The sequence below is a fragment of the Betta splendens genome, chromosome 14 (assembly GCF_900634795.4).
Source record: "Betta splendens chromosome 14, fBetSpl5.4, whole genome shotgun sequence".
NCBI lineage: Eukaryota > Metazoa > Chordata > Actinopteri > Anabantiformes > Osphronemidae > Betta > Betta splendens.
Genome location: NC_040894.2, coordinates 6,819,982 through 6,842,485, shown reverse-complemented (window position 1 = coordinate 6,842,485; position 22,504 = coordinate 6,819,982). Strand labels below are relative to the sequence as shown.

Here is a 22,504-nt window from a genome sequence, read left to right as displayed (position 1 = left end):
CGTAATTAGATGAAGTTTTTTTTTTTAACATCCAGCATTTTATGGCCTAGGATCAGGGTGGGAGTGTGGGGGGGGGGTTACGTAATCCAGGCCCAGGGAATGTCCTCTGTGTTGGGCCAGTGATGCTCGTTTTAGGCCTAAAGAAGCAAATAAGCATGTAATCGCATATTTCATCCTTCCCATTAATTCCTCCTCCGCCGAGCCAAGTAATGTGCCAGCAGTAATTAAGGTGAGGCGCGATAAAGAGGAGAGGACAGGGTGAGAGGGCGGGTTCACCTTCATGTGGCGGGTGGGCTCCTGTGAACTGCTGCTCAAAGCGGCCGTGTGGCGTCTGAGCGGGCGATGGCGGCGCATCACACGCTGACGCGCGTTGAGTTCATTAGCACAAAACTAGCATTAGCCTTTCAAATTAAAATAACAGCTAGCAGCAGCTCATCTCTCAGGTTGGATGATATCGACCCACGTGGGGTCTTTGTGTTGGACTGATTTCCTACTATGACTTCTCTCCCTTGTCCTAATGTTTCCCACTGTGACTTGATGCAGCTTATTGATCGTAGCATCGTTCCCGCGCTCGTCTGAACAGGTCTGCCGTGAAGCTCCGCGTATGCAGCCTTTAATAGACAGGTTGTGAAGGATCTGGTCAGGTTCTAAAGCATGTTCATGCTTGGCAGGAGTCAGCACGCTGCCCTAGTCTCTGTGATGGTTCAGCTCTCACTTCCGGCGCCATCATCATTCTCAGAGCGCTGGTGTAGTTCTATGTTCCCTGACTCAGGAACGTGAGTTTTTGTCTGGTCGTGGGCGTGAAGGCAGCAGAAGGAATGGAAAGGCAAAATAAAATAAGTTACAGACACACCTACAGGCTTGAATGCAGAGCGTTAATTAGGCTGCGATAAGTCATTGGGCTCAGATGGAGAAGCAGCACAAAGAAGATTTAACACTAATTCTCTCCCATAATTCAACCCTGCTCATCGTGGGGTGATGTCAGCTGCACCTTTAAAGATAAATATATATATATATATATATGTGTGGTTGTTGCTCTGTCTACATCTGTCTTCACGCCATCAGAGCAGCATCAACACTCGAATATTCTGTTCCTTCAAATTCTCTGCGTGACCGCGTTTCACACGTTTCCACTGATCCAGGTCACATCTAGATTACAGAATCTTTTCATTAAATGGGAGCAGAGAGGGGGATCCGTCAGTCAGGACGCGGTGGAAACCTTTAGCTCACTGTTAGCATCCGCACCACAAGCGAGTTGGAAGAAAAGGGACGGGGCCGCGAGGAGAAGCTCAGCTTGAACCTCCGTTCTGACTTGACTCAATAGGCTGTGAATTCAATTGTTGTGGAACCCGACTGTCGAGTTGTCCCTCCACATCGAGGGAGATGATTAAAGATGTAATAAAGAGCGTCTTCAAAGATGAATCAGAAGGCCATCGCTTCCTCCTCGGACTCTCTGTCTGCCGCTGTCCTTCCCTCCTCTTCCTCCTCTTCCTCCTCCTCCTCTTCCTCCGCCGCCGCCTCGCTTTGAAGACGTCTGACTCGTTATCGCGGCTGATGAGCGGTCTGGTCACTTGTAGAGTCGCGCCCCTGCTCTCCCACGGCCACTGTGGCGCTGTCAGAAAGGAGCATTGTCATGCGCCGGGCATCCAGTTGTGTGTCAAATGCGGTTACCATGGCGATATAACACAAATAAGCGGATCTGTGCGTAGCGCTATCTAGCGCGCTCAGCGCAGGCCGTTATTGCTTTTATGGATGACTTTGCTTTGCACTTTACTTGTCATATGAAAACAATCATGTCCTCCGTCACCTGCAGAGTTTTCCTAGTCACCAACACAGACTTGTGTGTAATCACCGTGGCGACTACAACCAGCCAGCACTGCACAAACAGGCCTGTTTTGCAGGCGGCGATGCTTTTTGTCCTGCGCTTCAGATCTTTGAAACACAAGAGTTAAGACTTGAATCGATACGGTGGGACGATGTGAGAAATGCGGGAAAACACGAGCTGATGCACAGAAAAGCTGCTGGTAACAGGCAGCGGTTCCAGCTGCTGTGATTTCAGACGCTTCCTCACATGTCCGACGGGTCAGACACCCCAGGGGGGGCCCGGAGCGCGCTCTTATCTGGCCTGGAGACTCCCACAACATCTGGGATCATCTGGAAAAAGAGATGCTGTTTGTGTAACCGGCTGCCGTTGACTCTGAATGGAGGTGTGGAGAATGGGGAGTGAATGGAAGGATTTCAAAATCTATTTTTATTTCACCAAATCACTGATTCTGGCTCTAAGAGTGAATATCTGGTTTACAGATAGAAGCACGGCTGCAGAGGATCAAAGGTTAATGTACGTACAGTAACTTACCCTGAACACGAGCATGGAGGTTGTAATCAATAACCGGGTGCCAGTTTAGATTCTGGCGACTCCTTGACCTTTTTGCTCAAAGCAAACGCGGACGCTCTGAGCACGGAAGCACGGACCACGTCCACATTTTCCTGTGTGACGCCGGTGCTCGTGCTAAGCCGTCCAGTATTTGAAGCTAAGGCCCGAGGAGACGGAGCCGCTGACTGACCCACATCCAGCGGCTCCTAGGGAACCTCCGGCCTCCGCTTCCTGCCGGCTCGGCGCGTCCCACATCTTAACTGTCGCTGTCAGTGCGGGCGCCTCGATGGGAAATGTCAGCACCTCTCGGCGCCCCTTCAGATCGCACGGCTCGGGAATCGATGGCCGCGCCGCGGGCCGCCTCGTCAGGACACGCCGGGCAACAGTGAGAAACGCTGTTTATCAGCACTTATCTTTGATAAAAAAAAAAAAAAAGGAGAGGTCAGGGGAGTTTGGCAGCCTCAAAGTGCTTCCACTCTCACACTGACAAAATAAAACCCAGCGTCTCCATTAGACCATACTGGATTGAATGCATCCTCTGCTGCCTCCATCCTCCCTTCTTTTTCCTTCAGCCGTGAAGAAGTTGGTTGCGGTCAAACAGCAGAACTCAGAGTATTTACCCCCATGAACTCTAATGCGTGTGGATCTCCTCTTAAACACCTTCGGCTCAATCACCAAAGGAGGCGATGCCGTGCGCCAAGGTTTTAATGAAATGGGCTGTTTTGAGCTGGAGCGAGTCGAGGAACGCTCTGTGCATGTGTCAGCGCTCCCCGGCCGTATTTATGCAGGGTTATTCCAGCGCTTGGCCGCTACTAGAGCAACGCGGCCCTTTGCGAACCCTGAGCATGCAGTGGTTGAAGGTGCTCCTGCTTTACATGCTGCAGCATCTCCTGTTTGAGCGCGCGTGCACGCTGCGTTGGCCAGCGACCCGCCAGCGCAGCCAATTAGTCAGACATTCTATCTGGCCCAACGCAAACCCACTGAGTTCATCGGGGTCAAGTGCTCAGATGGAAACTCATTAGACATTGAAACATACAGCATCGAGACTCGTTTTCCCTTTTTTCCACATAAGAGCAGCCTGTTATTAAATCTGATTGTTAATATAATGGGGGAAAAAGAGACTGTGGTTAATCAGCAGACGTATTCTGTCCTGCTTGGAGGATACAGATTTGTGGCCTCAGCTGCTATTAATTAAAACTTTTCAGCCTTATTAGAACGTGTTGCTCTTAAAGTGTCTGTCAGCGCTATTAAATATCTAAAGAAACCTATATGAAGCTGAATAAAAGAGTAATGTCATCTGGAGTGTTGTAGTTCTGCAGGAGGAGGTTTAATCAGCACTTTTTCCCCCATTAACCACTTAATCCAACTTCAATAAACCCTTTCTGACAGCGTTAATTGTGCTGGACCTTTGTGAAGCGCTCGGCTTTGTGGGAGAATGATTTCTCGGGTCATGTCGTTTTTTTTTTTTTCTTCAACCATGTGTTTGGAGAGGATTTGCGTGCTCGTCGCCTGTTCCCATGCTGCGTATCAGCGTGCAGGAGTTAATGTAGCACCGCGACTCCACGTATAACACATGGGATGATGTGGTTCAGAGAATGACTCAAAATTAGTTTTGGTAGAGATTTGAAATAGAGATCAGAACTAAACCTATTCATTTAACTGCATGGCCCTAACTAGCTTATCATTTTTCATAGATTTTAATAAGAAATGCATAATTTTGCATTTCTTGATTTCTTCATTTTCAAAACGTTAGCCTCAAAGTCCCACAGCCAATGATGAGTTGATTTAACAAAATCTTTCATATTTCATATATTTATTACTCAGTCCTGGCAGATTCTGATGTTGATCTAGTCGGAGTTTAACCTGACACGCTGAGCAGTTTTCCATTCAGCTGGGATTTAAATGTTTCCAGAATATGCTGGCGTCTCTGAGACTTCATTTAATGGAACAGATGATGTAAATACATAGGGGGCCGAAGAATCTTTTCTGTAGTGTCAGCGTTGCCAGGAACAGTTTTAGAAACGTCTAAATACCGGCAGAACTTCGGGCCTGGTTCAATGCTCATAATTGTATTACTTTAAAGTCTGTTGACGTGACGGAGCCGTAGCGTTGTGTGCGGCAGGAATCGCATCTGGAGCATCTCAAGTCAAAATATTAATTAAAAGAAGCAAAATGAGCACTTAAGACCCTCAAATGGTTCTGATTAACAGCGGTTCTGCATGAAGAGTGGACCAAATTACCCCACACGTCTGGGAGAGACAGATTAATTCATCAAGACGTGTTTTGCTGCAGCCACCGCTGCCTAAACGTGCAGCAATCAGGCGCCGAGTTCACGGAAGTGTCGCCTTTTCAAAAGCGTCGCTGAAGAAATAAAGCGAGCGACAGGCAGCGTTCGCTCTGTTCCGTCCTCCCTCTCGTCGCGAAACGCAATATGGTGGAAAATGAGAGGAGGCGCGCGTGTGCAGGGTGGATGCGCGGGTCGCCCTCGGAGGTTATCGTGTTCCTCAGTCAGCATCTAATTCCTGCTCTGCTTTTGGATCATTTCCTAGCATGCGGTTATCTTTCAAACCTACGGGGGTTTAGGGGCCGAGGCTCAGATAAGCCTCTATTTACCTGTCCCTCCCTCTCTGGTGTTGTCACAGACAAACTGGTAAAGTTTTATTACTATCTCACCCTCCTCCCCCCCTCCCTCCCGCCTGTTTTTTTTACGATGCCCAGGCAATCTGCGGTAATAGATACGGCTCTGCCCAGCGTGAAGGATTGTGCTGCCCAGTGGGCGACGGTTTCAAAGGAGGCAGCGGCGTAGAGAGGCCGCGTTCCTCCCAACACAACTCACTCCTGATTTTAATGATGCACTCTGTGCCTTGAGTGAGTGTCCTCCACAAAAGCGCACATCAAACCCGGTGCACGGAGATCGAGAGGCGCCCTGTTTACCGCCGCCCTGAAAGCGGCGCTTAAACGGTGGGTTTGAATTTGAGGGGGGGGGGGGGGGGGGGGGGGTCTCACTGTACGGCGGACCCGATTACAATTAGCATAGGCTGTGCTGCCATGTGTGGTCTAAACGCCGGGTGGCTCCTTCCTAAAGGTGCATCACGATGACCTATTACAGGCAGCACGGGAGCAACGGTACATGATTAATGGGCACCAAAATGCACCCTGAGCATTGTGGGTAACAAGCCAAGAAACTCAGCATATTCAGATAACGACATGAATGGTTTAATGCATTTCTATTAATGTTTCAGGTTTCTACCCTTCACATTTGAAATGAAGCAGTGATGCTCCAGCGTCTCCCCGCTTCCCATCAAATTCCATCAGTGGTCAGAAAGTAGAAATAATAATGTGGACCTTTTGACCCGCGTGAACTTCTGGTTGACTCCATCTTCAAATCCTGTAATTCCAGCCTCTTTTTTTCTTGTGTTGATCAGTATTAGCCGTAGGACGGGGTGGGATGCTTTCCCAGCATGCACCCCTCCACCCACCTGCATCCTCCCCCACGCAGCGAAGCCCCACTGACTGCACCGCCATGTGCGGAGCCTTTTCCCTTCTTCTTTCATCTCCTTTCTTTGTTCTTCATGGGAGAGAAGTGGGCTCCAGAGTGGAGGTTCCCACCGCTGGAAGGTTGTTATGTCAGGCTGATTTAAATTGGAATAATTTTGAGCACACTCCTCAAAATTGATGCCTCCCAGCAAACTAGGACACATTTGTTATGGCCATTTGCTGTGCCCTCCCGTGCTCTTTAATGGCTGTTTAGCACTCGCAGCCTCTGAGCTCTGCACCGCGTCGTGAACTCTCGCTTGGATTTCATCCGTCGTCCTTTTTAAGGACAGTGGGCAGCGCGGCCCCAGATCACGTGATCGCAGAAAAGGCCTGCTAAGATGAAACCTTTCCTCTATTAAAGACTTGACGAAGTGGATCGGTAACCTATCCAGGAAAAAGACATTATCCTCCAAGGCGGCGAAGTTTTTAAGGGCTGCCGTTCTTTGTTTATTCCTCTGTGGGAAGAGTTTTGTTTAAGAAAGCAATTCTTGTTGTAGCGCTAGAAAGCGTCCTGCAGCAGAGGGAGCGGGAGGCGCCCAGAGGAGGGGCTGGTATTTCGGGCTCGGGCTTCAAGGCTGTCTCGCGTCTAATTTTTCGTCGTGCTTTGAGGAGGAGTCAAGATCCCGCTTTCGTGCACGTCGGGCGGTGCGTGAAAACAGGGCGAATGGAGGCTAAAGGTCAGAAAACAAGGTTGAACTAACTAGGTGAAAATAAACAAGAACGAAGGGAACATTTCCTTTAAATGCCGCCCTACACATCACACAGACTTCTGCTTCACGCCATTTGCGATGTCTGTCATGTAAAAACGCACCTGGAATAGTTGACCACGGGATTCATTCAATCGAGATCTACAGTAATCAAAGTATCACAGCCCATGAGCTTGAATCTGACACCAGTATGAAGCAGCTTGGAATTATTTTGCACTTGAAACCCCCCCCTCACTCATCTGAAACATAAAGGACTGAATCCGCTTAAACTGGAATGCTGCCTGTTATGAGCACGAGACGCACCTGTGACAGCTTCATGCTACACTGCTCCTACGGAAGCAGCGAACGCACATCACGCCGCTTCCGTGTGACTCTGGGCACATATATACTGCATTATACTCACAAGAAATCTTTCATAATTGATAGATAATGTTTTTAATGACTGTAATTATGATATGTGATCGTGCGTGGACCCCTCTAGGGATGCAGCACTCATTCAGTCTTGATCTCCAGCCCCCTCGCGAGCGGCCTGATACCTGCCGCTGCCTGAGAGGTGCTGAGAGCCCGGCCCCTCTTTGCATCAGCTCTGTGCACTCTTTGATATTCAGGTTAGGAATTCAGATTAAGTCGCATTATTGCAGTGCAAAATCATTTTGACATGAAAATCATCCATTTGGCGAAGGAGCGACTGATACTGCCATTCCAGTCAAGGTATTTTTAGCAGGATCCACTGTGTGAGTGGAGCGGCATGATGGAGAGAGTCAAAAAAACGAATATGACAGCACCCGGCAGCAGTGTTTCTTTTTTTTTTTTTTTTCTAGCTCTGTAGTGATTGAAGACTGTAAAGAAGTAAATGCACAATGATAGAGTATTGGTTTGTGAGAATGAAATGAGACAGGAACTGGAGAAACCTAACCGAACGGAGACTCCGGGTCAGACCAGACAACAAAACAATTTACTAACTGGAGTTTACACACGTGCAACTGAGGAATCCTCATCCTGTTAATGGGATTTTTATACCTGGGAGTTTAAATTATGATTACAAGTCCAACAGCATTATTGTAAGGTTGAAATACAGCTCAGATATAAGTATCGTAAATAGAGCTAGTTGTTTGCGTTAATGACATGCTGTGTTGCCTGTAAAATGTTAAGTTGTCCACTATTTGTCTGTTCTGCAGTTGGAATAAGTTAAACTGATCATTTGTGACATGACTCGCACCATTTTGGATTTCCTGTTATTGGATTATATGTGTTTTTCGAGCTCAAACATATCGCCGTCGGCTCAAATGAGGATTTTTTTTTTCACGAAACCTGGTTACCAGGCAACAAGCCTAAGCCTAGCAAGGTGTCTGAATGCATTTGTTTGGAATATTAGCCCTTCATTACTTAGGAAAATTGCTACATGTCACCAGAAGGAGGGTTAATTATTCTCTCCTGCTGAAACCTAAGATAGACGCAGGCATTGAAATAGAATTCACCGCGAGCGGCGGAGGCTTGTTTGGCTGCGGCTCATGTTCTCTCTCAGCCGCCGTGAACGGCCCGTGTAGTAATTCGGCTCCCACCGCCGTCCCTTTGTGCGGCAAATGGTATTTTTGGTGCTCATCTACTGTCACAACCCGAGTACTGAGAAACGTGATCCGCGAACGGCGAAGTGTCCCCCTGGCGCAAAACGGGCCCGAAAAGCAAGCCGGACAGACGGCTGCGACTGCGGGAACGTGTTGAGCAGCATCGACGCCTCCCATTATCGCTGGCAGTGGATGTGAAGGAAGCTCCAGACCCTGAACCCAGTATTTACTCCAGCCTTCATCCATGCAGGGGTTCTACTCCTCTACCTCAGCGGTTGTGGGAGAGCTCCCAGTGGGAGAACAGCCCGATTGGAAGTGACAACTGGTCCCTAACAACTGGTCCCCCCCCCCACCCCCACCCCCACCTACTGGTGCCGCGGCCGCCTCCCTCAGGGCCTGGTGTCATCTGGCGTGTAGGAAGGCGTGTTTACGGAGCTCCGGCACCTGGACCCAGCGCGTCTGCCGCCTTTTATGTTTTACGGCGAGGAAGCGCCGCTGGCTGAGGCGCGGGAACAAATAAAGGACAGAGCGCGGCTGCTCTGCTAATTGTAAACCCGTAGTTTCACCAAACATTTAACCGCTGGTCTTGCTTATTATTAGTCATCGCGCGCTGCTCTTCCGCATTGGTCCTGTTTGAAGTGACTTGATGAAAAGGTTAATTTAGCCAATTATCCAAATCTGTCCTACATTTGTAAAGATAAACTGAAATAAAAACCCGGACCCTGTTATATTGAAGTGCGGCGCTGTCAGACCTGATGTGTCAAAGGCAAATTCTATGAATAACTGAAGGCTCTGTTTGCACCTTTTTTCTACACTCTGTAGCATCCAGGTGCTAATAAGTATAGGTTTTATTTAATATGAGAAAAAATAAGTGTGTCATTCGTTAGCGGGCGGTTTTCCCAAAATAGGCCCAGCTTCAGTCCACTCAGAACAAAGGTGTCGAATGCGCTGCCTCTTTGTCTGAGTTTGGATTATTTTCATTTCAAAGGAGGCGTAAACACAAACAGCGCTTGAATGACACAATATTTAAATTTCCTCTTCAAATATTGCAAATACTGTAAAGGTTGAAGGATCACATTTAAGTACGACTAGATTCGCGCTCGTGCGGATTTGAAATTAGAAGTCAACATTTATTTGAGGCTTTTTAGGACAATCCGTGTTTAATTATCGGCTCATTTGATGAATGCGGGTCTTCGGCTCTTTCTAATTTCACCGAACCAAATCTGTGCCTGTGGAAGTTGTTTTTATCATCAGTCCCATGGTGTTTGCAGACGCTGCTGCGCGGCCGTTTCATGCGTTTGGACCCGCGTCACGGCCCGTTCGCGTCGCCTTACGGTACCATTAGTCACGGCCCACAGCGCCTCCGACACGAGTGTCTCGTTGAGCAATGAACGCATCCGTATTGGCTCCGTGTGCGCCCCCCCCCCCAACAGCCCAGAATCCGGCTTTATCTCCGGCTAGCTTCACCTCGGCTGCGCTTTATGGGCGAGAAGCGAGAAAGCGAAGAAGATGACGCGATCCAGACTTTGATGGAGGTCTGGGTACACAGAACAATATGATGCTCTATTTTTGCACACTACTGCTGAATTCCAAAAATACTGCTGGCAGTGGGGAGAGCGAATGTCGGGCCGCCAGCTGCAGAGGCTCATAAGTCGGTGATGAGCGCTCGGTGGAGCCCGGCCCTCCGATCGTCCTGGCCGTGACTGTGGCTGTAGATGGGTTTGCAGCTCACTGCGCTCCTGTTTACGCGCGCTGACTGTTATTACCATGTAATTACCGGGCAACGCATCCTCTCTGCATGTACTGACTGAGCGCGAGTGCTCGACTGCCGCGCACACGTGTATCAGTCGGACATTTAGGGAAAGGCACAATTGAAATTCAGCGGCGGTGCTTCACAAACCCCCCCCCCCCCCCGGGCCGTTACAGTCGCGGCCTTGGCTGATTTCGCTGAGTTCCACGTTCATGTGTGAGATTTATTATCTCCTAGCCCGACTGGTATTTTACGGTTTAATGACCAGCAATCGCTCCCATCATCAGGGTCAGTTACAATTACATCCACATTGCCTCTGCTCAAGTAAATGCAACTTAACTGGCCGCCTCTGGGAGCCTTCGGGTTTAGAATTCAAGAGCCGACTATATTTTCCGCGACTGAAATTATAAATAAAGATTAAAATCCAGACATTGGAGCCCCCTGGACATTTCATCTAGCTCCTGTGTGTGATTATGAGCTACCTCGGTGTGGCCTTGAATCTGTGAAGGGGAGGCCACTTAAAATCATCTCCGCTTGATATTTACAGAGAAAGCAACACCAGGCGTGATATCGCGGCGTTCCGCTTCGCCGTCCTTCATGAATTAAAGAAAGTTGCAAGTCGACGCTCGCGATGAGTGAGTCAGAAAACCTTAAGCCTCACTTAGCCCCAACTCAGCACAAACCGGGGAGAGGGGGGGGGGGGATCAGAAGCTTCCGTAGGTGCATTTGGACAAATCATGTAAATCACATTAAGTGAACAGATTCATCTTGAAGCTGCCGCTGAGTTACTGAATTAAGGGAAGTGTGGTCATATGTCACTCTCTCTGTCCCTAACACACCCAGACGCGGGAGATTTATCAGCCCAAATTGCTTCCACTCCTCCATTAGCAAAGACTGTCCAAACCTAAATAGGTTTTTTGATATATAATCCCGCCGCTCATCACTCCGCACCTGTCTCACCTTCACTGTATCCGTGTCCCCGCTGCACCTCCACCTCCATCCCCCCGATCGCCCCTCTCTCTCCCCCTCGCCTCTAATCTGTCCCATCGCCGCCTCCTCTCTGCTGCCACGCGGCGTAAAACACGCGGCCGTCGACAGATCGCGTCCTTTGGCGGCAGCGTTCGGGGAAGGAACATAAATAATGAGTTAGCCCCGGTCGACCCCCGTTTCCCGGCCGGCAACGCTGGGCTGGAGGTCTGAGGAAACGCTTATCTCTGTCTAATTCACTTCACAAATGTCACGCGGCTCCAACAACGGCGCGCTTCTAATTGTGCATGAAGCACATTTTCTCCTTCACAAACTGGACACACACACACACTCTGCTGATCCGGGGCTGCAGCGAGAGGCTAGTTTTAGAGGAAAAGCCCAGCGCTTTTATTAATTCAACACTCACTACGTTATCTACGAAGAGTCACACAGTGGATCTATAACCGCTGGAGCTCTAGTAGCAGGACTGAATATTTACCGAACCACTGGGGGAGCGAGACAGTGCCGTACATCCAACTATTTCCTGTTAGAGGCCCCCTGCGGTGCGCGTCTCCCCCAGGTGGCTTCTCAGCTTCTACCTGTCAGAGCGTTGACGTCGTGCCTCATTTGATTGGCTGCTGGGCTGCGCGTCTTCTGTGCTGCTGTCCCTGCAGGTCACATGCTTTTTTTTATTATTTTTTTTTTTCTGGGAGATAAATAACGCTGATCATGCCTCCGGCTGCCTCGCCGCGCATTGCGGGCACGCACAGATGTACAGTATCTCAGTGTTTGGGGCCGCGAGGGCCTGAAAGTGAAGCGCGCTCAGCCTACATCATGTCTTTGAAACACGTCTTGCAGTATTTTAGTGCAGCAAAGAAGTCAGAGACGTGCAGGAACTATTTGTTGGAGCCCATCATCGGATCCTTAAAGCCAGTGAGCTGGAGGGCCGGAGGGGGGGGGGCGAGTCCTCATCAGCTTTTAACTGGGGGCTCGATCGGTCGACTCGTTGGGCAAAGCGTGGCAATTAGAGCGGCCGGGTGAGATGAAGAGGAGGAGGAAGAGCCAGTGAACAAGAAGGGGACAAAGACGAGTGGAGGGGAAGCGTCGGTGGAGCGGAGTGATTTAAATGGAGCCCCGGGAGGTACATTAAGGTGGGGGTGACACGAGGACAGGTCGGCCAGTATTAGGAGCCCAGCGTGAGAGGTGAGAGCGGCGAGGCTGTAATGATGATATGCTCAGTGTGACGCGAGAGGATTCACTTTGCTGTTTGGGCCGCTCTAATTGGGCTTCATGAGGAGGCCGTGCGGCTCGTGATCAGGAACGACGCGGCGGCTTTAACAAAGTAAAGGTCAAATGAGCTGTAAAAAAAAAAGAAGAAAGAAAGAAGAGAAGTAGCTGCGTCTCATCTACAGGTGGCCTCCGTGTTATGGATCTAAAAATAGGCTAAAATACATAAATGGGCAGGCTGCATCTGTTGCTCTATTTTCCAGCTTTTAGAAAGATGGCCTTGCATTTCATGGAGCTCGTATGAAACATTAATGCTGTAGGTGCCATCAGGTCCAGGCCGTGAACAAATAGCAATGCCATTTCAAGTCACATGTAATTTAAAAGGCAATATTTTAGTCCCACTTTAGTCCAGCTATGTTCCATGGAGGAGTCTTCAGATCGTAGTGACGGTTTAAACCAGATGCTGCATGTAGAAGCTGTTTGGGAATGAAACGGTGCGTGTGAGCGAGCGCATGGGTGCGGTTTCCCTGTGTTCATCTCTCCGCGTCAGTTTCGAAGTGAAACGCAAGTAATAAAGTTCAGTGTCGCACAGGAATGATCTGAATAACATATATTTTTCTCCCGCCTCACTCTTCACTCTGTTATCACTCCTCCTCTGTGATTCTTCATACCTCATAATATTAGGTATGCAGAGGAGAGGAGCTGGTATTTCATCGATTTTCAAAGGTGCTTCACCTGACATTTATATCTTCTTGAAATTAATCTGGCATCATTGTTTCTGCTCTTTGGTGAAAGGGCAGAGGAATGGGAGAGCACACAAAGATTGATGGAGGAGTTATTTAATCTGCACAGAAATATTACTGTTTCCATCAAACCCTCCTCCCCCAACAACACGCACGCACGCATGTCGTCGGCCATCAACAGCAGCTGCCGCGCGACTTCACTGTTATCACAGTTATGAGAAGGTGAACTTGAACAGCGGGGACTTAGCTGAACAAACGCAGGAGTGGTTGTGTGAATGTACGAGGGTAAAATAGTCCAAAGCACCTTAAAATACTGTACATGTCTGCAGGTATTAGTAGTGGTATTATGTAGAGCCTTCCAGTACTTGGCTTTATATAATCTAGTTACTATATTTAACTCTGTTGTTACTGACCCCAGGATTATTTGCTCACTACCCACTGAAAACGAGGCAGGGAGTTCAGACGGCGGCCTGCGAGGAAGCTGCGCCAGCCGTTTACTAATGATGCACTGGACGTGCATAGCAAGAAGGCAGCGAGCGATGAAACGGGCGTTGCACTCGGTTGCCAGTTGTTTGGTTCACTTTCCCCCCCCTTTGATTCTTTCAGGTATTTCGAATCATCTCTCGAGAAGCGCCGCGGGGCGGTTTTTATCCATTCCACGCCTCACCTTCGAATTTGCCTCAGTCAATTTGTCAAGTGTTTGAGCCTGATTAAAATGTATGATCAAGAGCAGGCGCGTTTTTCAGGGGGAAGTGGCTGGAGACTGTGGCCAGCAGAGAAAAGCAAGAAGGTCTGGCAACCGCTTGTGACGGCGAATAACTCTATATGGACGATGGAGCTCGGCCGACTTCTTGGTCCTATGGAAAGTAATATGGAAGCAATAAAGACTGCACTAGGGGCCTGTAGAAAGTCAGTACCTGTGATTAGATAAATTGGGTGAAGCTGTAGTCAAGGACACAGCCGACGGATGGAGGTTTCTCGCCGAGACCTTTGGGCAGTTCATCTCACGGGCTGCGAGACGCAACGGAAGAGACGGAAAAGAGAAGAAGTCACAATCTGTTAAAAGGAACTGACAGACGCAGACGTGTTCTCTTCCAGAAAACTACTTCCACAGACTCCTCGTCTACCTGGACGCAGGCCAGAGCACACTTTTTGGCAGATAATGACAGCTTTACGGGCATGCGATCACTTTGTAATGTCATCTTTCCTGAAATACCACTTTGAGACGTCTAGGGTTTGCTACTGAGAGGCATCTAATAAGGTTTCACTCATCTTCTTCAACTTTCCTACTTTAGTCCTGTTCGGGGAGCATCTGTATTAGCTCGATGGCGTTTGGGTGGAGTCTGTCTCCATCTCAGGCAATTATTGGCCACTTTAGACCGTATCTTCGTGCTTTTTTTTTTTTTTTAGTAGACAGATGTCTGTCTGTCTACTAAATTGAAATACAGTCGGCGTGGAGGGAGGAATTCCTGCGCCTGGGGGAAATAAAGGCCCATTTGCATTTGAAAGCGGTAGATGTGCAAGGTAAGGGTATGTCAGATAGCTGAGCGCCGCTCTCAGGTGTATTGCTGTCATTTGTTGCAGAATAATTGACATCATTCATAGTGCGGCTGCCAGGCGATAGCGCCACAGATCTGTTTGTCTCCGATTGACAAAGATATTTTGAACACCTTATACCAAGTGTGCGGTTTTACATTCACAATGACATTTCTTATTAATTTACATAATAGATACTTTATCAAAAAGATGTTTCAGACGTAGAAATACGTATAAATATCACTGAGCCGAGAAAATGCTTCATTAACATCATACATATACACATACTTATACTATAGATGATTAAACATTATTAATATGAGATGAACATGTAGAGTCAGGGTGGAATCTGGGACCCTACTGTAAATTAAATGGCTTTTTCCATCTCATAATTAGTTATGTGGTTTAGTCATTTCAAAGGTTTTAAATGACAGCGTGCTGTAGGCGATACCTTTGTGATTTTGTGTGTTTTTCTTGCGGAGGCATCATTTCTGTTACGAGCGCGTGTGTGTGTCCGTCCCCAGAGAGGGATGGCATTTCTTTTACGCTGGCTTCTGTGTGGGTGAGGATCCCCAGCGAGAGCTAGTTTTACTCAAAGCTGTCCAATTTGAAACCCGAGTTCCTCCGGGGGAAAAGCGGAGACCTTCAGGAGCACTGACACCGCCCCACCCACTGGAGGAGGTCTTTGAATTTAATCTCCTATTGTCAGTGTGTTTGAGGGGCGCTCAGCCGCCCACTTACACCCCGTTGCAATCGTCCCCGCTCCAGTATCTGCCGCCGCCTGATCACTTCGATGGCGCGGCGCGCTGGGAGCTAAGCGCGTCCCGTTGCACCCTGAACCCTGGACGTCTCCCCTGAACCCTGGCTGAAATGTTATCCTAATCACTATGTATGCATAGCGATTTGAACTCCGCAAATGTCAGCAACTAGGTTGCAGCGCGGCCCCAATTTTCCTTCCCTCTGCATCTGTTGGCAGGTCTGAGCTCCACTCGCCTTATCAAATAAATTGGACAGTGGCTATTTCCCCAATTGCCTCCTCAGAAAGGTTGTGGCTCACCCGAGGGTCTTCTGCTCATGGCTGTGGCTGATGGGAATACTACTTAGAATAATTGTCCTCGAAAAGGACGCCGTCGCAGCCAATGCTGTCGCCTTCGTGCTGCTGTGTGTGTGTGTGTGTGTGTGTGTGTGATAGAGGTGCACAGACACACACCAAGGAGGGACACAGGGCGATGCTACCTCTGAGATTAGGTGTCAGGATCTGTGTCCAACTTGTGTTCACTCCTGCCGCTGCCTTGTTATTCGAGGACTGAAAGGCCAGATGAGGATGATTTCTGTCTTTATTTCCATTACGATGTCTTTTAGGTTCAAGCCAATGATGTCACCTGCAGCACGTCGGCATCCGGTGCTCGGTTCCTCTCTCAGTGGCGTCACAGTTGGAGCCGAAAAGCCTGCGTTACTGTTATTCAGTAACTATGCAACAAAAAAATAAGATTTAGTATCTGATTTCAAATGCACATTTTTATTAGTTCCAGCTTTTGGATTGTCAGAATGGTTCTCTGATGTTTCTAATTTAAAAAAATGCCCTTTGATTGTTGGATTTTTACAACTTATCTCAATCTGAATGTTTGACGGAGCAAAGAATGAATCAGGAATTTGCACGTTTGCCGCAAACGAGAAGAAAGGCATAACTACAGTTTTTGTTGGCTCCATAAACAGGGTCCGGTTAAATTTCCCCTGCATAAAAAAACCCTCATAAAAATTAAACTGGGTTTAAGTACAATGTTTACAAGCCTCGCTCCAGCCGCAGCATTACAAGGTCGGCGTGCGACAGCTGGTAGCGCTGCCCAGCCAGAACCAGTGGTGTCTGAGTATTCTTCAATTGCATTTGTTTATCGAATACAGAGCACACACGTGCCTATATATCTACAGTATCGCCCACAGTCTACCCTGAACAGACTAATCCTTGTCTAGGGTCCATTTACACAGATGGCACACAGCAGCTCGGAATCGCCTGAGGGAGATTTTGTAAAACCCCTCAACCCTTTTAAGGGAAAACCCACCGCAGGACCCACAACACTCTTTTCATCTGCTGCAGAGACAAACAGCTTTTAAGGCCCGTAATTGAGTTCTGCAGTAAGGAGTCGGAATCCAGTCAAAGCAAGTAGGAACACGATGAAGATTTAGACTTCTAAGATAGCAGAGCCCTTTAAAACCCTCTCCCGTGCTCTGTAATTATATTGTCTAGATGTTTTCCATAGCAACAGACTTCGCCGGGCCCGGTACCCCATGGCTAGTCTGCTGAAACATCTTTATTTGAGGTTTCCTCGTCAAACGAGGGCTCTCTTCCCGTCTTCGGGGGCGGCTGTGACTCCGTGAAAACCCGCGCATATGTCTGAACGCAGCCACATTAGATCAGCATCCACTCCTCCGGCCCCTGAGAAGCCGCTCATCAAAACGACTAAATGATTTCCCTGCTTTGCACTCCTTTCTTTCTCCTCCAGTGAATTGTCAGATTGGGGTGAGTTCTGACTACTGGGCCATACTGTGCTGTGCGTTGTGAGCATGTGCGTGTGTGTGTGTGTTTCATATCAGTCAGAAATGACTGAATTACTGGGGCTGCTGATTGCGTCCCCGTGGGCCCGACCGCCTCACGCTGCCTGGCTGCTCTGTTTACTCTTCGAGGGGTCTTCTTTCATCCGACTCTCATAATGAGCATTAGGTCTCTTGCAGCGTCGCGCGTCACGCCGCCCCCGTCGCCCTCGCTGGCGGCGCCGCCGACACCGGCACCTCTCGTCTGTCGTCTCGCGGGCCGAGACTTTTCGTCACGCGGACGCGCTTCGATTGCGGCGATCGAGAGGAAAAAGGAAAAAGACTTTTTCTAGTGACATCACGTTGCTCAAGTTTTATCTGTCGTTCGTGCTAAGTGCTCATTACAGCAGTATCACTGCACTGCATTCGCCAGCTCCCGCTGCCAACGCTGTCAAAATGTCATAGCACTGTAGCAATTACTGTGACATCTTTACTTTTCCATTTCCAATTGATCGTCCCTGATTCCTATACAGCGCTTTGGCGTCTGACGAGCCGCGGCAGCGATCGTCGTCCCCTTTTTGTGTCGCGTGAACAAGTCGAGCGCGTTCTGGGAGGAGCTGCGATCATGCGGATTTCCGACGTGCCCCCTGCAGCCACGAACAACACAAGTTCCACACGTTACAGAAGCAAATTAGAAAACAAATAGTTCCCCATATAGAAGAAAGTGTTCCACAGGAGCTGCTTTTTGGATCAGGATGATGATAGCGCACTTGGCTTTGATGCCTTTTTCATCCAACCCAACCTACCGCCTTAATCAGTGTTTCAGTGGCATTAGCAGCGAAGTTCAAGCTCTTTTCTGGAAAGGACGCGGTTTGGCAGCGCACGTGGTGGAGAATTAGTAGATATTAAACTTTCAAACTCAGCCTCGTCTTTATTTCTCCCTCCGACGTGCTTCTTTTAGTGGTAACTGTAAAGCAATTTGTGCCGAGTCAGTGGTGTCATTGAGCAGAACATCGCTCACCCTGCGCTAGACTGGACTATAAAGTGAACGGAGAGGCTGGAACTCGAGGAGATGCGACCTTTGGCCCAGAACAGCTTGTGGCCGGCGCTACACATGTTGGATTATTGACCTCGGAAAAATGCAGTTCAATTGCCTTTATTCATACGGCTCAACAGAAATCATCCCAAGGCACTTTACATGATTAAGGTCAAAACTTTGCAGAACTGTGGAGACGGACTCAACAGTGAAACAGTGAAAAGGAAAAACTTGGCACTGGTGAAGTGGAAACTCATCCCTACTTCCTGCAACATGTGCATATGTTCTTCAGGAGGGTTTTTAGACTTTGCCTCAGAAGGTGGAAAGTTCTGCTGTTGCTGTTTATGGCCACAGTCCCGCATTTACAGCCCCCTCTGTTGTCAAATTAAATTATTCAGTATTTGTTTGGATTTGAGGCGGATTGAAGCGTTCGCTGAGAGCAAAGCGCAACAGAACGCGCTGAGGCTGAAGCTTTGTGCGCTTCGCTTCGAGAATGGAAGCGAATGACATGTCGTTGGACACATGAAAGCGCCGCGTCCGCGACTTTTCAAGGACAAATAAAAAATCTGCACTTATTGTGAATTATGCATATCGTGCGGCGGAATGTGTTGTGTCTGCAGAAGCGGCTGAGTCGGCGGCAAAGTGCCCCTTCAGAGGAGCTAATGGAGCTGCTAGCTAGCGATGAGTTGGGGAATAGAGGCTTCGTGGCCAAATTTAGCTGTCGGGGAGAGACCCGTTTCGCGGCTAATGCCTCTGAGACGTTCAAGTGCTGACATTTTAGTTGTTTATTTACTTTTCTGCCTTCATCCGTGCGCCGCTTAAGGGACGGCCGCGGGCCGCGGCGCCATCCATCAGGGTTTCGCTCACCAGCGGTGCCACTACAAATGTTCTGTGGGCTGTTGTCGCCACATTCGCGATCAAATGTTTGCTCGCGACGTCCCACACGGCGGCATAACGTGCCACCGGTGAATGCCAAATACCAGAATCCAATCTGTTTAAGGCTGGCAGACAGACAGAAAGGTCCTGCGGATTCCATTTGATGATTCCACGAGAGAATTGTAGTCGGGTCCTTAAGAAATGCGCGTCCCAGAGCAGGGAGGTGTGTTTGGATGAAGGGAAAAGCTAAGAAAATCAGGTTTTCATCAAAACCTCCATTTTGTTGGTGCTCTGGCAAAAACCCTAGATCCCGTCTGACCTTTCAGGGTGTTTGGAGGGAATGGTTGTAATTAGTAACACATACTGACATTTTGAATCCTTCTGGCATTTATGTTTTTGTATAATTGTGAAATGTCCAAAATTAATTAGAAGTAATGATAAAAAAACAAACCCAGAGTTGTTTTGAGTCCATTTAAAGCATTGTGGCTTATGATATGCCCGGATTCAATAGTGATACTAGCTAATTTGCTCTGTAAAGATAAAGGAAAACATTAACTCAGCTTTGTGTGGGATTTTTACTAGATGCTGCTCATATTTCATCCTTTTGAAGTTCGGTCGAGGCAGATGGACGGTGTCTGTATTAGAACCACACCTGTACATAGTCCCCTGCAGCTTCTTGCATTATGACAACAAATACTGTAGTATTTGTTAATGGGAGCCAGTGTGGAAAATGTAGTCTAATCCCAGTTTCACCCTTAAAGACTTATTGCCTGCACAGACATCACCTTAGAGTTAGAGGAGTGAAGGGTGCAGCTGTCTTGGACAGACTGGCATTATAAAATACTTGAAGTTTAAGGTGAGGAAGCGTGATTCTCTGACAAAAAGGAGCGACAAAGCACTTTTCTAATAGCGGTGCTTAGCAGGGTCTTACCTCAGCAGAGGATGTTGTACTGTAGTTAGACCCCTCCTGTGATCATCTGGCTCGGACTTCTCTTTGAGTAGAATGTGACTTCAGTGTTTGTGTTAATTACAGAGCTGTGTAAACTGGAATAAAAGCTGCTTATATCCCAGTTAGAACTGGGTCTGGTTTGTTTTCCAACGAAATTGCGGGTGTTAATAATGCTGGGATGTGCTGTTGTACCGTAGAAGCCGTATTCATCACCGCGCTGTGTTGCTCATTTTCACCTACAAGTAATAAATCAGTTCAGCGTGTTGTAAACCAGCAGCTGCACTTTCAGATTTGTAATCTGCTCTGTGATATTTCCCCAGCTTCTCATATCCTAATTTCCAGCGCCTCCCATTAAAAAGTCTGTCCCTGGCAGGTTCACCCTCCCATCTGCTTTTCCAGCTGTATGCCTCTGTGCGGCCGTCGAGAAAAACCTCCGAGCTGTTTACCGCTGCAGATAAACCACACAAATATCGAAGTGCTCGATGTGATTGATAAGATTGATGCTTCGGATCCAAGGGTGGAGCCGCGCTTGTCACTCGAGCGCTGCCGTCTATTGCGAGAAAACCTTTAAGACCCGAAATCTGTGAGAGAGGGAGTGTTTTTCATGTTTTTCTCGTGATCCACTCATATTATTGCCTTCCAGATGTGCTGTTTACAGCTGTGCCTTCCAAGTTCCGTTGGTTGTAGCTCTAACGTACCGAGTTTGCCTGAGAATCACACCAAGTTAAAAATAGTCAGCCGCCCTATACGTTACACATATGCAGCATTAAATTTTTATTCCTTTGTCAAGAGTTAAAGTGATTACACCCCAAAAAGGCTTTTTTTTGCCTCATTATCATGTTAAAAATCCTGGTTTTTGGCAGAGCTCTGTCCGTGGGGACGTTCTTCTAAAATGTATTCAATAAAAACTCGTTAGCAGAGCCAATAAGGGGAAATTAAAGGCGAGTGATTTACCTCCGGTTTGCATATTTTATTTATTAGCCAGTTAGATTAGATTATGATGTGCGACATGCCGTCCGACAGGACCCCTGTCATAAGTGGGTCATGGGGACGAGCGCGGTCCATCCATCCAAAGTCACAATGAGGAAACCAAAGGCCACATCCCTTTAAGTTTTTGACAGGTGGGTTGTGTTTAATTGAGAGCATCTTAACGCATCCTGCTGAAAAATGGAAAACAAAATTACTATGGCCGACGAAGTGAATTCAGAATCGATCGCCGCTTGACCTCAGCGTTACGGCCGTTTCGCGCTCTGACACTGGGGCTAAATTTACGGCCAAATACTCGCATCTGTGGCATCGGCTGAAGTGGCTCCCGCCCACTCCGGTCCCCGTGCGGCGGCAGGAGCGGGGCCCGCCGAGAGGTTCTGGGAACCCGGCCGCGCATTGGCGCCGGCCGCTCGCCGCTTCCCCCATTTGCAATGTTCTTTCATTAATCAGCATTAACGCCGTTCAATGGGGAGCTCGATTCAAGCGGCGCTCCCGCGGGTAATGCTTCGTCCCCTCTCATTTGCGGCACAAAAATGAACCAGAGTCTGTGAAAAGGACGGTCTGATTAAAAACATTGGTTTTGTATAATGTGCGGGGCCGCTCTCAAAAGATGATGATGAATATGTAGTGGCTTTTACAAGCTGCTGGTGAGTGTAAGTAATGAATATAAATACACATTATTACTCAGCAGGCCTGCAGCCCGAGCAGAACATGTACTCGATGTGGTTGTGCCCTTCAATAATGTGTAATTATCGTTTCTTATGATCAGTGCTTTTTAAGAGCTACAGTAATCAACTAGCAACTGGGTCACCTCATTTAGGGGGGTGTTACGCTGCCCCTTTTCAACTCACATCAAAGGCAACATGCTCGATCAGGAGGATTTCTCAAACATCACATATTTCTGTTTCATCTCCCCTCGACGGCGTCGCATCGGATCATTTCTGTGTTTTTCCTCTAATGCGGCGCGATTCGATGGAAGGAGACAAAAAGGCGGGTGCAATAACAAGAAACGGCGCTTTGGCTGTTGCAACATGGGAGAAGCGCGTCCTTCCTGTTTGTCCGTCTGCTCCGGACGTGACTCAGCAGAAGGCGAAGGGTTACGATAAGTTCAGCGGTTCGAGGTTTAGACCGTCTGCAGCTGATGTCACAGGATCTTAAATAAAACCCAGGGTTTAATGCTAATGAGACTCCAGGAACTAACCTCAAGGGCCTTTGTTGCAGAACCCAAAATTACCTTTCAAACTCGTCTGAGTCTTTTTAATTGGGCGTCCACATAATTGGCTGCATGCCTCAAACATCTGGATAATCTTGGCTTGTCATTAATAGTCATAGACGTCGTAGGAGACATGATGATAATCTGAGCCGCATGATGCAGAGTAACTTCTGACTGGACGTTCAGTGGTTTATTTACAGTATATGAAAACATGGAGCATAATCCTCTTTAAGCTCTGCCTTTATCCAGATGCAGTAATCTAATTAACGTCTATCTGCCAGCGCACCGGGGGATTTGTGAGCCTGCGTTTGATAACGGTGTCATCGGTGCAAACAACAGAACTGGTCCGACTGCACATTCTGTTTGTTATGGTCCAACCCAGCTTCATTTCAAAGGCAGTACATCAGAAAACTGCGTGAATAATTATTGTAAAGGTTTTTTTTTTTTTTTTTTAAACGTGCTGGGAGATTTAGACAATGACAAACAGCTCGAGAGAGAAACAACAGCTG

The 22,504-nt window shown here is 48.1% G+C and overlaps 2 protein-coding genes across 4 annotated transcripts in view; both read left to right on the top strand.

Annotated features, from left to right (window-relative positions):
* tmem132e (transmembrane protein 132E) overlaps positions 1 to 22,504 on the top strand; it is a 182,369-nt gene that overhangs the window by 123,967 nt on the left and 35,898 nt on the right. The window lies entirely within an intron of this gene.
* gtf2ird1 (GTF2I repeat domain containing 1) overlaps positions 1 to 22,504 on the top strand; it is a 189,613-nt gene that overhangs the window by 166,796 nt on the left and 313 nt on the right. The window lies entirely within an intron of this gene.